The 17,953-nt window shown below is 48.4% G+C and overlaps 1 long non-coding RNA gene across 1 annotated transcript in view; it reads left to right on the top strand.

Moving 5' to 3' along the window:
- Positions 1–16,029, top strand: part of LOC115835396 — a 28,309-nt gene extending 12,280 nt beyond the window's left edge. Inside the window, exons 3-4 of the long non-coding RNA XR_004030361.1 lie at positions 8,487–8,604; positions 15,761–16,029. This is a non-coding gene — a long non-coding RNA (uncharacterized LOC115835396). The remainder of the gene's footprint in view (positions 1–8,486; positions 8,605–15,760) is intronic.
- The last annotated feature ends 1,924 nt before the right edge of the window (positions 16,030–17,953 follow it).

The raw sequence follows: 17,953 nt of genomic DNA, 5'->3' as shown, positions 1-17,953 counted from the left end.
CCTCAGGTGATCTGCCTGCCTCAGCCTCCCAAAGTGCTGGGATTACAGATGTGAGCCACCATCCCTGGCCCTTTTGTTTGTTTGTTTCTTTGAGATAAGATTTCACTCTGTTGTCCAGGCTGGAGTGCAGTGGCATGATCTCAACTCACTTCAACCTCCACCTCCCAGGCTCAAGCCATCCTTCCACCTCAGCCTTCCAAGTAGCTGGGACCACAGGCACGTGCCACCAGCAGTCCTGGCTGGTTTTGCGGAAGACAATTTTACCACAGACAGGGTCAGGGGCGGTGGTTTTGGTATGAAACTGTTCCACTTCAGATCATCAGGCATTAGAGTCTCATAAAGAGTGTGAAACCTAGATCCCTCGCATGTGCAGTTCACACATTAGGATTCATGCTTCTATGAGAATCTAACGCCTGCTGATCTGACGGGGGGCAGAGCTCAGGCAGTAATGCTCGCTGCCCACCACTCACCTCCTGCTGTGCAGCCTGGTTCCTACCAGGTCACCGACAGGTACAGTCCACAGCCTGGGGGTTATGGGCCCCTGCACACCACCACACCCGACTCAGTTTTGAATTTTTAGTAGAGATGGGGTTTTGCCATGTTGCCCAGGCTGGTCTCCAAGTCTTGAGCTCAAGTGATCTACCTGCCTTGGCCTCCCAAAGTGCTGGGATTACAGGCATGAGCCACCATGCACGGTGGGTCGGTTCGCATTGACTGGTTTTCTCTTAATTGTAGGATATATTTTCTCACTTTTTCTCATGTCTAGTAAGTATTTCTTGAGCTGTTGGACGTTGTGAACCTTCATTGTAGAGATGTGGGTTATGTTATCCTACTCTAGTGTTGAGTTTTGTTTGGCAGGGAATTAAATTACTGATGGGTTAACTTGATCATGTGTGTCAAGGCTACATTTTAGGCTTTGTTAGGGTGAGCTGTTTTTTAGTTTTGCCCTTATTCCCAGGGAACCTTCCTTAATCCCAAGGCAGGGCCTTCTAGGCCCTCCTGTGAATGTCTGGAATATTTATCAAGACCTGAGATGCCAAGAGTGGAGATGCTGGCTGAGCCAGAATTCAGATGTTTCCAGCACTCTGTGACCACTGAAATCACTGTTTAGCTTTCAGCTCCCCATCGGCTGTTCTGTGCTGGGCCTTGCAGAGTCTCAATCCACACATTCATAGTTTGGGATTTGGCCAAGGACCTGCAGCAACCTCTGTAAGATTTCTGGGGCTCCTTCTCTGCAACTCCATCCTTTCTGATACTCTGCCACACACATTTTAGCAGCCCTGAGCAGCAGTCTCTGTTTCCTCCACCAAACAAGACTGATCCTCTTTGCCTGAACTCTGCTTCCTCATGCTGTCATTGAGGGCTTGGAAACTTTCCCCACCAGAAAAATGTAGCGGTCACTTCATGTGATTCCCTTCTCTCAGATTGTACCTGGATCTGCTTATTGCCCAATGCTTGAAGACAATTTCTTCATGTACTTTGTCCAGCTTTGTAGTTGTTTATGCTGGGAGACTATCATCAATACAAGTACTCCACCGTGGCCACAATTCGAAGTGTGATCAATATCATATTCATTCTATTCTAAAAGTAGAGAAGACAAAGACCAACAATTCTAAGAAAAATGGAAAGTTCAAACTGGAAAAATGAAAATTCAAAGAAAAAGAAACACAAATGCTGCTGACACACAGGAAAAATTGTTTAACTTCTCTGATAGTAAGAAAGATACAGTTTCAGGCCGGGCACAGTGGCTCACACCTGTAATCCCAGCACTTTGGGAAGCTGAGGTGAGAGGATCGCTTGAGGCCACGAAGTGGAGGTGGCAGTGAGCTGAGATGGTGCCACTTGGGGTGACAGAGTGAGATCCTGTCTCAAAAAAAAAAAAGATACAGATGTAAACAACATCCTGCAACCTCTACCTGTGGCCATGATTGATAATACGGACCAGATTTGCCTCCCACCTTGAACAACTAGAAAAATGGAACGACATATATAAAACAATAGTTTTCGGACATTGGAGAACAGGTTGAGCAGAATTATGATCCCTAACAGAAGGTGAACCCTACAGTGTCCTCGGTTTACTGCTGGAAGCAATTACAGGCTTCAACACAGGGAGGGGAATCCAAAGTCCAGTGGTCTTGGTGGATTGAGGAGACAGAGATCGGAGCTTGGGAAGATCTTCCAGGCCGGTAGAATTTGTGAGGTAGAGTACCAGGGAGGAGGTGGGAGAAGAGAGCACGTGAACTCTGGAGAGCTATGGAAGATGCCCTCAAGCCTTTGGCAAAGGGCTGATATGGACATATGTGAGAAGAAAGTACCCAGGGAAAGAACTGCCAGAAAGCAGACAGAAGAATCCCCGGAGCTCACAACAGGCTAGAGAGAATTCATATTCTCACTAGTCAGAATGAAAACACCTCCTAATACTTAGGAAATGGAAGGGAAGCTTTAGAAAGTATTGCCTTAATAGTGGGGCTAAATGAGCACTGGAGTAAAGGCTTCTCTGAAACTGTCCTAACAAAGATTGAAAGCAAACCTTTGTAGATCCAACTTATTTCAAATAACTTAACTAGTGCTGGAACAGAGTCCCACACTATTTAAAGGAAAACAAAATCCAGCAATCACAACACAAAAACACAGTCAGTAAAAAATTACCAGGCAATGGCCAGGCGCAGTGGCTCATGCCTGTAATCCCAGCACTTTGGGAGGCTGAGGCGTGCATATTGCCTGAGGCCAGGAGTTCAAGGCCAGCCTGGCCAACATGGCTAAATGCTGTCTCCACTAAAAATACAAAAATTAGCCAGGCGTGGTGGTACGCAACTGTAGTCCCAGCTACTTGGGAGGCTGAGACACGAGAATCACTTGAACCTAGGAGACAGAGATTGCAGTGAGGTGCGATCATACCACTGAACTCCAGCCTGGGTGACAGAGTAAGACCCTGTCTCCAAAAACAAACGAACAAACAAAACAAAAGAAAAACACAGGCAAAATAGGGCCTATAACCAGGAGAGAAATAAATCAATGGAAATAGGCCCAGAAATGACAGAGATGATGTAATTAGCAGATAAAGACATTAAAAAACATATTATAAATATGCTCCGTATGTTCAAGAAGGCTAGAAAAATCTGAACATGATGAGAAGAGAGAAATGGAAGATGTATTGAAAAAAAAAAAAAAAAACCACAGGCTGGGTGCGGTGGCTCACACCTGTAATCCCAGCGCTTTGGGAAGCTTAGACACAAGGATTGCTTGAGCCCAGGAGTTTAAGACCAGCCTGGGCAACATAAGAAGACATATCTCTATAAATAATTTAAAAATTAGCCAGGCATGGTAGCATGAACCTGTAGTCCCAGCTACTCAGGAGGCGGAGGCAGGAGGATTGCCTGAACATAGGAGGTCGAGGTTGTAGTGAGCTGTGATTGTGCCACCAGACTGCAGCCTTGGCAACACAGTGAGACCTTGTCTCAAAATAAAACAAAAAAGAATTACCAGACTTGAAAATGTTAACTCTGCAGATATGGGATTAAAAGCAGTTTAAAAAAGTCAGTGAGGCCAGGTGTGGTAGCTCATGCCTGTAATCATCCCAGCACTTTGAGAGGCCGAGGCAGGAGGATTGCCTAAGGCCAGGAGTTTGAGACCAGCCTGGGCAACACAGTGAGGCCTCATCTCTACAAAAAAAATAAAACAGAATAAAAAATTTTCAAAAAATTTAATGAGGACAAAATAAAGACTTTTCCACACAGACAAAAGCCAGCAGGCCTGCACTCTACTGTAAAGTGTTAAAAGCAGTTCTTTGGTCAGAAGAAAAATGACACTGGATAGAAATTTTCACCTACACAAAGGAATGAAGACCACTGACATAATAAATACATGGATAAATAGAAAAGATCCTATTTTCTCATTTTTTGATGTCTAGAAATAATTGAGGCAAAAGTAGTTACATAGTGTCGTGTTTATAACATGTGGAAGTAAAATGATGACGAGAATAGCACAAGGGACAGGCGGGGAAGTGTAAGAATACTATCATTATACGGCGGCGGTCACAGTTGAGGGAGGTGATAAATCCCTGTGATTCCACCTGGAATACGGCATTGCTCCTGGAAGCGGGAAGAGGGAGTTTCAGAGACTTCCCCTGGGCTTTTCCTACTATAGTGGCTCACACCCACAGGTCAGGGAGTAAAGTGAGAGCTCTGTTAGCTTCTAAGCATACTCATATCAATTGCATATTTAGGGACAGAGAAATGACAACTGGATGGGGCTGTGGCCTCTTCATCCAGGGATCCATTTATTACCTAGCTTTCACATGTCCTCAGTCTTGTTGAGGAGGGGACATCGTGGCATTGTGGATCTTATGGTGTCAGGATCAGCTCTAATCCTATATGAATGGCCCTCAAACAGTCTGGGTATTCCCTTTTCATCAGCTACAGTTACTTTCATCAATGATCCCAGATCCCTTTGGAGAAGGATTGAGGTAATAATTAATGAATATCATGTGGTAATGTTGCAGGATCTTTTTCCAAGAATACCCAGCCTCCCCTACAATCCATGAGCTATAGGTCTCAATTGTCTCAGTCTGAAAACTGGCTAGGAAATTGTGATTTTTTGTTGCAGCCTTCTGTGTGCCAGATCTTGTTGTTGTTGTTTCCTGAATACACAAATCAGGAAATATCTTAGGGCTCACACCTGTAATCCCAACAATTTGGGAGGCCAAGGCAGGAGGATTGCTTGAGTTCAGGAGTTTGAGACCAGTCTAGGCAACATAGCAAGACCTCATCTTCACTAAAAATTAGAAAAAAAAAAATAGCCAGGCATGGTGGTGCATGTCTGTAATCCCAGCTACCTGGGAGGCTGAGGTGGGAGGATCTCTTGAGCCCAGGAGGTTGAGGCTGCAGAGAGCTATGATTGTGCCACTGCACTCCAGACTGGGCTACAGAGTAAGATCCTGTCTCAAAAAAAAATACCCTAGTCAACTGCCTATATAACTCTCCCCAGGAATGCCATCAGTTTTTAGCCAACACAACACATCCCTAGAGGTCAAGGCATCCTGGCTATCACCCTAGCCTTCCTACCAATTAAGTTAATTACATCCACATTGTTGATGATGGTGAAGTGCCACCACCTGGCATCTGCTGTTCTCACCTTCCACCATTCCCACTGACACCACGAAGCCTGGTCTCATGGCAGCATCTCCTCTTGTCGATCCTGGCCTACCAAGAATAGTGCCACTGAGTCTCTCAAAGATTCAGGTGCCCTTCTCACTAGTGCCTTCCTTGTTAGCCTAGAGAGGGGAGTTCCTGTGAGCCCTCCAAGGGCACATAGTCAAGTGGTGGATTCTGAATCTGCTGGCATATAACGAACCATTCCAACATTCCTACCTCCCTGTACTTTCCGGCTTCTTTGATGCTTTGCGAATGCAGTTCTATAATCTCCTCCTAATTCACTGCAGCAACTGTTCCATCCACATTTGAAGGAGCCACTCCAGCAGTGTGTTGGAGCCCCAGGTGTCCTTGCCAAGCCATTAAATCCTGAGACTGCTCCCAGGGCAGCGTATTCTCATGTATATAGCCTTTAGTCTCCCCCTGATCCAACACCCTTATGTCCACTCCTCCACCTCCTCTCCCAGATTCTGCCGGTACACACTTTGTGACACTTTTGGCAAAAATATTATTCTCCCAGAGCAGATTGTGTTTGTGACCTTGGGCCATGATGAGGAATGACCATAGCCTGGTGTCAATGTGGGGCAGCAACGACGACACACCTCATCCTGCTGTAAGACCTTGTTGGAGGCTCTTTGCCCAGTCTCCAGGCAAGGGGCAGCTGCCCTTCTCTTAGCAAGGAAAGGGGGCTACTTCTTTTAGATCAGAGCACTTAGTGGAAACTGGAGGTTCAAAGTTCTCAGATGTATCCACTTAAGTTTTCCCATACCAGATATCAGGATCCCATTGTTCCTTTCCCCTCCTCTCCTCCCCTCTCCCCTCCCCTCTTTTCTCTCCTCTCTTATCTCTTCTTTCCTCTCTTTTCTCTTCTCTTCTTTCTTTTCTCCTCTCTTCTTTTTCTTTTCTCTTCTCTTTCTCTGTCTTCTTCTTTCTTTCTCTTTCTTTGTTTTTGAGATGGGATCTCACTCTGTCACCCAGGCTGGAATGCAGTGCTATGATCTTGGCTCACTGCAACCTCTGCCTCCCGGGCCCAAGGGATCCTCCCACCTCAGTCTCCTGGGTAGCTGGGACCACAGGCACATGCTACCACATCTGGCTAATTTTCATATTTTTTATGGAGATGGCGTTTCACCATGTTGCCCAGGCTGGTCTTGAACTCCCGGGCTCAAATGATCCTCCTGCCTCAGCCTCCCAAAGTGCTAGGATTACAGATATGAGCCACTGCACTCACATCTCCTTTTCCTTAAGTAATTCTAAATAAATACAAGACTAAATCATAAAATAAAATTTGTGTTTTTTGGGGAAATGACACAAAACTTCCATGACAGCTGAAATTAAAATAGTTTATTTCTAGATTTTCTGCTGTGTGTGTGTGTGTGTGCACACATGTGCACACTTGTCCTTGCTTGGCGCCCTATGTGTGTACTTGCTGTAGCTACTGGGTCAATCTGCACAATGTCTGACTGCACAGTTTCCAGCAAACAAAAGCTCTACACAACCTAATTTTCAAGCGGTCGAGACTGAAGCAGCAGTCTTCTTCTGGTTTTAATTTGAATTAACTGCCAGGCTGTACTTGTGTGGGAAACTGACAATTTTCAGCAAGAAATTTCCAGGTGAGGCCTGTCACACTCCAGTGTAACTCTAGGGTCTGCTTGGCAGGGGGACCGGCTTTGGCTGGAGGCTGGGTCAAGAGGGCTCTCCTGGCATGGCACATTCCCATCCCAGGGAGGGAGCTCTGTTGGGAGTATGAGATGGACCAAGAAGACCCATCCATTAGGAAAGTGGCCCTTGGTCTGTCCAGTTTTAATGCAGGAGGGTGACTGGTGCAACAACCACTTCGATGGGGAAACTAGTCAGAGACATGGGCATCCACGGTCTTTCCCACATGTGCCCCATTGGGACCCAAACTGGGACCCAAACCTGCTGGTGGCTTCCTGCAACAGAAGCACATAATTTTCTAGTTCAAGAGTCTACCAAGTGACTAGCACAGTATAGGTAGAAAGACCTATAACAAGGCACATCATTGAGAAATTCCAAGAACCCAAAGATAGAAAATCCTAAAATCTTCCAGAGAGAAAAGACAGGCCATATGTAAAGAGTCAAGACTCCGCATGACACCGACTTCTTCCCAACAACACTGGGAACTAGAAAATAATAGAGCAATATTTCCCAATGTGAGGAGAAGTTACGTTTAAATTAGAGCATTACAACCAGCCAAACTAGTAATCAGGAATTGGGGTAGAACAATGACATTCTAAAATATGTGAGGGTCAGAAAGCTTGGCTTCCATTCACTCTTTTTCTGGAAGCCACTGGAAGATGTGCTGCAACACAATGAGAGGATAAACCAAGGAAAAAGAAGATCTGGGGCCAGGGAACAGGAGATGCACCCAGAAGTAAGCAAGTAGAGTTGATCTACTGCCTGCTTGAAAAAACTATTTAAAATTCCCAACACAAAGAAGGCCAGAGCTCTCGTGAATCTGACCCAACAAATTTCGAAGCCAAAGCTGAGGGCATTTGAAGCCAAAGCCAGGCCAGACAGAGATGAGGCTCCTGGGAGGGAACAGGTGCAGCCCTGCTCAGGCTGCTGTGTCCCCTGGGCTACAGCTGGACAAGGGCTCCCTCTGGGCCACAGCTTCTAGGGACAGAGTTTGGGGCAGGTTGACTATCTGATGTGTAGGACTCTGGTGATGAACTCAGCTAAGAAACTGTGTGGTAATGGGAAGGGAATGCTTTTGTTTTTCCAAATATACCCGCTGCATGCTTGGATCCACGTTGGAACTCAGTGTGGAAACTGCCTTTGAATATCCTATGCCTGAACTCTGGTCCGTGTGTCCGGTTTCCTGGCCTCCAGCTTTGTTCTCTCCTTACCCCCACCCATCACTGATTCCAGATCCATCCTCACAAATATCCTTTCATCATGTTACCCTCCCCACCACCTCATGGCACCTTCTACACAATAGGAAATGCCTCTCACCTCAGCCTGGCCTTCAAGGTCCTTTTGACGTGGCCTCCACTCACCATTCCATCACATCTCCCTGTGGGCCCTGCCAACTTGGATCAATTTTTCCTATCTATGAGCTGAGCTTTCACACCTCCATACTGTTGCTTACACTGTGACCTTCCTGTGACATACACTGTGAATGTTCTCTTCCTCCCTCTTCCGAAGTCCAAATGCTATAGACTGAATTGTGTCTCCTCAAAATTCATACTTGGAGCCTTAACCCCCTATGTGATTGTATTTGCAAACAGGCTCTCAGGAGGTAAAGTTAAGTGAGGGAGGAGAGGCAGAGCAAGATGGATGAACAGTAGTCTCTACCAATCATTCCCCCTGCAGGAAAATCAAATTTAACAACTGTTTCCACCAGAAAGCCATCTTCATAAGAAACAAAAATCAGGTGAGGACTCACAGTACCTGGGTTTAACTTCATGTCGCTGAAAGAGGCACTGAAAAGGTAGGAGAGACAGTCTTGAAACACCGTCACCCCTCCCCCTCCCCCAGCAGTGATCGCTGTGGTGCTGAGAATCTGTGCACCTGGGGGAGGGAGAATGCAGCAACTGTGGGAGTCTGCCTTGAACTCAGTGCTGCCCCGTCACAGCAAAAAGCGAAACCAGGTGGAACTCACATGACACCTGCCCATGGAGGGAGTGTTTAGACCAGCCCTACCCAGAGGGGTTCACCCATCCCAGTAGTTAGAAGGCTTGAGGCTTGGGTTTTGACAAGCCTTGGCATGGCAGGCTATTATGCTCTGGGGCCCTAAATACACTTGAAAGGCAGTCTAGACCATAAGGACTTCAACTCCTAGGAACATCCTAATGCCATGCTGGGCTGAGAGCCAGTGGACTCAGGGGGCACACAACCTAGAGAGACACCAGCCAGGGCAGCCAAGGGAGTGTTTGCACCACCCCTCCCCCAAACCCAGGCAACGCAGCTTGCAGCAACAAAAGTGACTTCTTCCTCTTGCTGGAGGAGAGGACGGGGAAGAGTAAAGAGGACTTTGTCTTACATCTTGGATAGCAGCTCAGCCACAGCAGGATAGAGCGCCAGTCAGAGCTGAGAGGCCCCCATTCCAGGACCTAGCTCCTGAATTACCTTTCTAGATACACTCTGGGCCAGAAGGGAATCTGCTGCCTTAAAGAAAAGATTCTAGTCCTGGCAGGATTCATCACCTGCTGACTCAAGAGCCCTTGGGCCCTGAATAGCCAACAGTGATACCCAGGTAGTATGCTATGGGCCTGGAGTAAGGCTCTGTGACATGCTGGCTTCAGGTGAGACACAGCACATTCCCAGCTGTGGTGGCTGTGGTGAGAGATTTCTTCTGCTTGAGAAAAGCAGAAGGAAAGGTAAAAGGGACTTTGTCTTGCAGCTTAGGTACCTGCCTGGCCACAACGGGGCAGAGCACCAAATGGGCTCGTGTGGTCACAGATTTTAGGCCTTGGCTCTTAGACAGCATTTCTGGGCCTGCCCTGGGCCAGAGGGGAGCCCACTGCCCTGAAGGGTGAGCCCCAGGCCTGGAAGCATTCACCACAAGTGACTTAAGAGCCCTTGGGCCCTAAGTGAACATCGACAGTAGCCTGGCAGCACTCCCTGTGGACCTGTGGTGGTGGCCACAGGGTGGGGCTCCTCTGCCTGTGGAAAGGGAAAGGCAGAGTGGGAAGGACTTTGTCTCATGGTTTCAGTGTCAGCTCAGCCGCCTTAGAATAAAGCACCAGGTAAGTTTCTAAGGTTTTTGACTCCAGTTCCTGGCTCCCAGACAGCATCTCTGGACCCACCAGGGCCTGAGGAAACTCATTGCCCTGAAGGGAAAGACACAAGCCTGGCTGGCTTTGCCACCTGCTGACTGTAGAGCCCCAGTCACTTGGCTTTGAGTAAACATAGGCGATAGCCAGGTAGCATTGACAGTGGGCCCTGAGTGAGACCCAGTGCTTTGCTGGCTTTAGGTCTGACCCAGTGCAGTCCCAGTGGCGGTGGCCATAGGGATGTTGTGTCAGCCCACCCCCAGCTCCAAGTGGCTCAGCAGAGAGAGAGATAGACTGTTTTTTGGAGAGAAATTACAGGTAGAGAATAAGGGTCTCTACTGCCTGGTAGCCCAGAGAATTCTTCCAGATCTTATCTGAGACCAACAAGGCAGTTCCTCTATGAGTCTGCAAGAACCTTAGCATAACTGGGCTGGAGTGTATCTAATAAAGATACACTTTAGATCACAACACCCACATCCTTTCAAATACTTGGATAGCCTTCCCAAGGGTGGGTACAAACAAGCCCAGGCTGAGAAGACAGTGGCAGTTTGAAATCAGCCATGGAATATTTGCACCACCGAAAATGGCAAACACTACACAACAGACTTCTGTTCCCTCCCCGACAGACAGCCCCTTGTGTAACAACAGCACACCACTGCCCCATCCCTGAGCAGAGCGCTGTGTGTTGCAGCAGAGTGGGGGTGGGTGTCTTCTCCCTTGGGCTACAGAATACACATTTTTTTCCTCAGCACATGGATCATTCTCAAGGATAGACCATATCTTAGGTCAAACAACATGTCTTAAAACATTAGAAAAAAATTGAAATAACATCAAACATCTTCTCTGATCACAATGGAATAAAACTAGAAATTAATAACAAGAGAAATGTTGGAAACTATACAAACACATGGAGATCAAATAATATGCTCTGAAATGACCAGTGGGTCAATGAAGAAATTAAGAAGGAAATTGAAACATTTCTTAAATGATAATGGAAACGCAACATGCCAGAACCTATGGGATATGACAAAAGCAGTACTAAGAGGGAACTTTATGGCTATAAACACTTACTTTTAAAAAGTTGAAAAGCATCAAATAAACAACCTAACAATGCACCTTAAAGAAATAGAAAAGCAAGAGCAAAGCAAACCCAAAATTAGTAGAAGAAAAGAAATAATAAAGATAAGAGCAGAAATAAATGAAATTGAAATGAAGAAAACAAAACATCAATGAAAAGAATAGTTGGTTTTTGGAAAAGATAAACAACATTGACAAACTTTTAGCCTAAGAAAAAGAGAAGACCCAACTGAATAAAATCAAAGATGAAAAAGGAAACATTACAACTGATACTGCAAAAATTCAAAGGATCACTAGTGGCTATTATAAGCAACTATATACAAAGAAATAGGAAAACCAACTAAAAATGGATCAATTTCTAGACACATCCAGCCTATCAAGATTGACCCATGATGAAATCCAAAACCTGAACAGACGAGTAACAAACAATGAGATCGAAATGGTAATAAAAAGTCTCCCAGCAAATAAAAGCCTGGGACCTGGTGCTTCACTGCTGAATTCTACCAAACATTTAAAGAAAAACTCATATCAACCTTACTCAAAATATTCCAAAACTAGAGACCTTACCCAAACTATTCCAAACTCATTCTACAAGGCTAATATTATCCTGATAGCAAAACCAAAGATACATCTAAAACAGAGAACTACAGGCCAATATCACTGATGAATATCAATGCAAAAATCCTCCACAAAATATTAGCAAATTGAATTCAACAACACATTAAAGTTGGGGTGCAGTGTCCCAGGTTCACTCAACCCTTCCCCTTTTCCTGTGTCTAGTTTGGCTGTGCTTCCAGGTGGCAGCAGTGGTGGCAATGTTGGTGTGTGGGCCTCCCAGGATGAGGGGAAAGTGAGTATGCCCTTCTCGCCTCCTGCCAGGCATCTGTAGCCTGGCACCAGCTCTGGCCAGTCTTCAAGCAAGAGATCTGGAGATGTTCTTTTCCAATTTCTGGATTGGGAAATGGAGGCAAATTCTGGGTACTAGAGTCAGAACTAAGACGAGGCTGAATTAGGGAAGCCTGAGGTCCCGAGAGGCAGAGACCTGAAACCCTCTAGATCGTGTGGGGAACTCGGTGTGTGTTCTGGCCAGTTGCTTCTTCCTGTGCCTCAATGTTCCAGGTACCCTTGGAGGGGCTAAGATCCTGGGGATGTCTGGAGCCTGGCTGCATGGCCTGGCCACCCTGATGCCCTTCTTGTAGGGGCATACACAGAACAAACGGGGCAGGGTGGTGGAGTGCAGCCCCTTCCCTTGGGGCCTCAGAGAGTGCACCTGTTGGTCACAGGTGAAATGGTGTCTGATCACTGGCTCCTGGAAGGGGTGAGGGTCCAGAGGAATCAGAAGGTGGGGAGACGAAGAGCATAAGGGGGTCTGGGAGGGACCACAGAGGAAGGTGGCAAAGAGGGTGCAGGGGGAGTCAGCTCACCATGGCCTCCTGGCTCTCCAGGTCCTCCAGGATGCTCGGCAGGGGCTGAGACACCTCCTCCTCCTCACTGTCCAGATGTCCTCCTCCATCTGTGGGGGTTGGCCAAAGGGGTCTTCAGACAACCCAACAAGAGAGGTACTGTGGGCCCACCTCTGCCCCCACCCTCACTGTGTAACCCTGAGCCAGCCCCTCCCCAGAGGGAAATGAGCTGCTCTTTTTTTTTTTTTTTTTTTTTTTTTTTTTTTTTTTTTTTACTATTTTTTTACTTTTATTTTTACTTTTAAGAACCAAGATCTTGCTATATTTCCCAGGCACAGTCCCACTACCAGTCAGTGTGGGTGTTCTGACCTGCTCCCTTCCTGATCTGGGCCAGTTCACCCATCCTTAGGCAACCTGGTGGCCCCTTGCTCCTAGGAGGTCACCATATTGATACCAAACTTAGTGCAGACACCCGGTCGGCATAATGACTAGCTGTTCTAAAGGTCTCTTCCAACTTCTCAATCCTATGCTGCTAACAGTCCCCCCTTCCTCCTGGGGCTCTCTCTTCTTCCTCTAAGTGATCTCCTGTACTTTCTCCAGGGAGAGCCATGAGGCTCAACTGGGCCTCTAGCTGCTGTTTCTGCTGGCTGCCAGCTTCTAGACGCTTGTAAGGGGCCAGGAAAGAGAGTGAGAAGGCACGGAAGATGCCAGGTCGTCCCTCTTGGGGCCCTGTCCTCAGCAACTCCCTCCCCTGAGTCTCCTGCAGCTTTTGGTGGACCATCTCGCCATCGGTTTGCCCCAAGCTTCCTGCTGCTGCAGCTGGTCCACAAGCTGGGTCTGCAGCAGTAACTGCCTGTGCAGCGCCTCCTTCTCAGAGGTCAGCTGCTGACAGCTGGCCACGTACTGCTGCAGGTGACCCAGGTACTAGTCTCACTGCTGCTGCAGACTCTGAGACTCTTGGCTCTTCAGCTCCACCTGCAGGAAGACCCTGGGCATGAGGGCACATGGTGGCTGGCTTCCAGATTCTGGGCCCATTAATAGGGTAGCCAGGGCACTGTGGGGCTCTGTCACCTGCCCAGGACCCTGGCCCCTTGCTCCAGGCCTAAGAGGCTTCCTCCCTTGCCTAGAACCCCATACCTCCTTCCCCAGCCTCAAATCTCATGTCCTTCTTCCCACCATTTAAACTGTAGGCCACAGACTGGTGGAAAAGCAGAGGGAGCCAACCACCATCTGCTAAGTGTGCTACATGCCTAATGCTTTCCATGTATTCTCTCATTCAATCCTCAGCACCTCTGCAAGGAAAATGCTAACTTCCTTTTGAAGTTACAGAAACAGAGACTTAGAGATGAAAAGTAGTTGAATGATGACCAGCGGAACCCAGGCCAGAATCCAGTTTGAATCTAAGGAGGCTTTTTTGTTTTGTTTTGGGACAGTGTCACTCTGTGGCCCAGGCTGGAGTGCAGTGGTGCAATCTCAGCTCACTGCAACCTCCACCCCCCAGGCTCAAGCGATTCTCATGCCTCAGCCTCCTGAGTAGCTGTGATTAAAGGCATGCGCCACCATGCCTGGCTAATTTTTTTTTTGTAATTTTAGTAGAGATGAGGTCTCACCACGTTGGCCAGGCTGGTCTCAAACTCCTGACCTCAAGTGATTCTCCTGCCTCAGCCTCCTAAAGTGCTGGGATTATAGGCACGAGCCACCGCCCCCGGCATAAGCAGCCTCTTGTACCACTGTCTCTTCCCCTATGATTGGGGGGCTCCATGCATCTAGCTGGGATGATGATGTCCAGACCTGGGAGGAGCCCAGGGCTACCCACCTCTAAAAGTCAGAGGGCAGGAAGCAAGAAACAGTCACAGGACTGCCCTGAAGGGTGCTGGGGTCACCTGCTCCCAGGCTGGAGCTGCCTTTGGCCTCACACCTCCCTTCTCCAGAGGCTGGTACCCGCCTCCCAGCCCTTCTTGGATGGGGCGGAGGTTACCATCTCCTTCAGGTCACCCAGCTTTTCCTGCAGCTCCTTTACTTGCTGCTCCAACTGCAGTGCGCTCTTGCTGTCTTTGTTCTGGACAAAGAGAAGCAGGCAGCGGCCACCCACTGCAGCTGGAGACCCCAGAACTTGATGTCTGCCTCCCATGTCACCGGGAAGGGTGGAGGCAAGTTAGAAAAATCATCCCCTCTCTCTCACAGCCATCAGAGCAGGGCTCTGGCTCAGAGGTTCCTTTAGAAGTACCATTTCATGTGAGGGCTACATATGCCCATTTTACAGGTGGGGAAACAAAGGCCTGGAGGGCTAGGATGGAGGGCAGGCTCCCCAGGTGGGGCAACCCACCAGCTCCTGGAAGTCGTACTGTGGCTCGCCCAGCTGCTCGTCAAGCTCATGGTTCTGGGAGAGCATGTGGCTGATGGTGGTGCAGTCATTCCGCATGGTTTGCATGTGTGTCTCTGCCTGCTTGTCCCAGAGCTTGGCTTTCTGCTCCAGTTCCAGCAGCCTCTCCTCCTTCTCCCGCAGCCTCTCCTCCTGCTCCCGCAGCCTCTCCTGTTCCAGGACTGTGTGGAACAGTTCTTTTAAAAACCAGACCACGGGCTTGGAAATGACTTGATCTTTACTGACCGAGTTGTATATTGAGCCTACCCCTTGCCCTTTTATGGGGCACTATGTAGAATGGCCTGGGCTTCCCAGATCGAAACTTCTCATCTTCACCATCCAGTTCTGGAGCTGCTGTGTGGCCTCCGAGCTCTGTGTCCAGTGCTTGCTCCCCACAGTGCCCCCCAACTCACCCACAGCAGCTGACTCAGCCCCGGGCTGCCTCTAACAACCATACACAAAAGCAGCGAGAAATGAGCATGCTGCCTTCTGGGCAGGACACTCCATCCTGCAGAAGGGACCTTTAGGCTCACTCCTCCATCTGGGATGCCAGGCTGCCAGGGGATGGGGCAGCTGGTTGGACTCACCCTGTCCTCCTCCTGCTGCTGCATGGAGACAGTAGAGAGAGCCCACTCCGACTCTCCAATACACTGCAAGGAATATTGCAGGTGGCTGGCCAGATCCTTAGATTCTCCTGTAATGAAAGAGGTTGAGATGGGGCCCAAAGGACTCCCCCTAAAGACCTGTCAAAGTGCCAGGTTGAAGGATGATGGGATGCCCAGATTCCCACCTTCGAAGTGTTGGGCAGCACGTTTAGTATGGTAAAGGGCGGTCTTCAAGTCTTCCTTTTCCAATGTGAGGATGTTGATTGCCTGGAATTGAACGTTTGGGAGAAAAGCCAAGCAAGTGCTGAAAGGGAAGGAAAGAAACATTCTCCAGAGGACAGGAGAAAGCTCCCCACCCGCCACTCACCTCTAACTGCTCCGTTTGTGCTTCGTGTATTTCATTGTTTGCTTTCTTTGCCTATAGGAAGAGGAAGACAGAGCTCTTACCACAGGGAGGCAGAGATGGCACAGCAAGAGACATGCCCCCAGAATGCCACCAATGCCCCAGGACAGGCCCACCCATGGGACCAGGCTATCGGGATAACCTGGGAGGATGGGGTGGAATCTGAGGGGTGAGCCTTCTTCCCCAGGCTGGGAGTGGGCAAGATGAGACTGGCACCTCTACATCTGAGTGCCTCCCAAACCCAGCATTTATGTCGTGAGCAAAGAAATCACATTACTTCTTCCAGCTGATGTTCCACTTGTTTCTTCTGCTGTTTCTGTGGGGAGAGTCAAATTCAGGTGACTGAGGGTGGCCCCCTCAACTCTATTCCCCAGACCAGGAAGTGGTACCGCAGGGGCCAGGAATGGATTTTAAAGGCAAAGTTCTCAGACCCTGTGGCAACAGGAACTGGTCAACCCTCCTCAAGCTCCCAAAGACAGAGGATTTGGGTCTTTGTTGTTTTTCGCCAATAGCCACAGAACTCAGTCTGAATCTGGATTCTCTCGAAAGGACAGTAACATAAACCTCTAGAGACGGAGTTTGAGAAAGGCCCACCCTTCTGCCAGCTTGTGATTTAGAAAGGTGCCTTCATTCAACGAACATTTACTGAGCACACACAGGCCAGGTACAGTTCTTCACAACAGAGATACAGGACAGAAAAGGACAGACAGGAGCCCTCTGCCCTGAGGTTTCCATTCTAGGGACCTTTAAATCTCTGACTCTCAGAGCTAACAGAGACCTTTGATACTCTCTACCTCCTCTGGAAACACGAGCCCAAGGAGGAGAGTTGGCTTGACCAGACTCAAGGGCAAACTAGAGACTGAGTCAGGGCAGAAATATGGGCCCCCTGACAACCAGTCAGGCTAGCGCTTCCCTGAAAGGTGACAACCCCAGGGCGTGTGTGGCAAGGACTGGAGCAGGGGTGTCTGGAGAAGAGAGAGTCAGCAAAGAGGGTAGCAATGGAAGAGCCATGCTGCATGCTTCTTGCTCTGGGGTCCCTCCAGGTGAGGCCTGGGCACCCCAGCTCCCCATTTGTCCTTGGCACCAGGGGCCCCCAGCCCCTTTATTCAGGGCCCCAAGGGGAAACTGGAGCCCAGGATTGGCAGAGTGGAATCAGGAGACCCCACTGGACTCTTATCAATGATTCTATGTTTTCATTGAGTTGAGTGATTGTCATGCAGAGCTTGACTGCAGGGTTACTGCTAGTTCTTGGTACTGGCTCTGAGGCACATGCAGAGAGGAGGAGTTGGAAGAGGATTGTGGGGAGAGGTAGAGAGAACAATAATTAGGGCTGGGGTGTGTGTGGGCTGTCTCAGCTGGCGGAGGGGCACCCAGCCCCCACTGTGAGAGGAGGTTGGAGGGCTGGCCTGCAGGGTCACTGCACCTCAGCCCAGGGCCTCTTACCTCCAGATCCTTCAGAGTAGCAGATGATGCAGGGGTAATACAAATGAGAAATTCGAAGAAACAAAAACTTTCATGGGAAACAGTTATGGATATAGAGAAAGTATAAAAACAGCAAGGGACCGGGCACAGTGGCTTGCGCATGTAACTCCAGCACTTTGGGAGGCTGAGGCTGGTGGATCACTTGAGGTAAGGTGTTCAAGACCAGTCTGTCCAACATGGTGAAACCTCGTCTCTACTAAAAATACAAAGATTAGCTGGGCATGGTGGCAGGTGCCTGTAATCCCAGCTACTCAGGAGGCTAAGGCAAGACAATCGCTTGAACCCAGGAGGCAGAGGTTGCAGTGAGCAGAGATTGCGCCACACTACTGCACTCCAGTCTGGATGACAGAGTGAGACTCTGTCTCAAAAAAAAAAAAAAAAAAAAAAACCCAAATCCCATATTCCTGCTTTGTACATTATTCCCAAATTACTTTTAAATTTTAAGGTATGTCTCACCATTTCCAAGATGATAAAAGATGCTGGGAAGGAAAAAAACCCAATCAATCAAGCAGGTGAAGAAGCAGATATAAACAGGCTGAAGGTTAATGGCAGCAACATAAAATAAGCCAGAAGCAAGTATCCTCCAAACCAGAGAAGCCTCAAGAACATGCACAGCTGGAGACAGCAAGCCAGAGAGGGGTCTCGGCACTGCCTCACCTTCCACTTGTCCAATGGGGGAGTGCTACCCCATTGGAATGGTTAAGGTTGGACACCAGCACCTTCAGAATGTCC

Source organism: Nomascus leucogenys, chromosome 6 (genome assembly GCF_006542625.1).
Source record: "Nomascus leucogenys isolate Asia chromosome 6, Asia_NLE_v1, whole genome shotgun sequence".
NCBI lineage: Eukaryota > Metazoa > Chordata > Mammalia > Primates > Hylobatidae > Nomascus > Nomascus leucogenys.
Note: the sequence above shows the minus strand (reverse complement) of the source record. Positions and strands in the feature narration are given on the sequence as shown.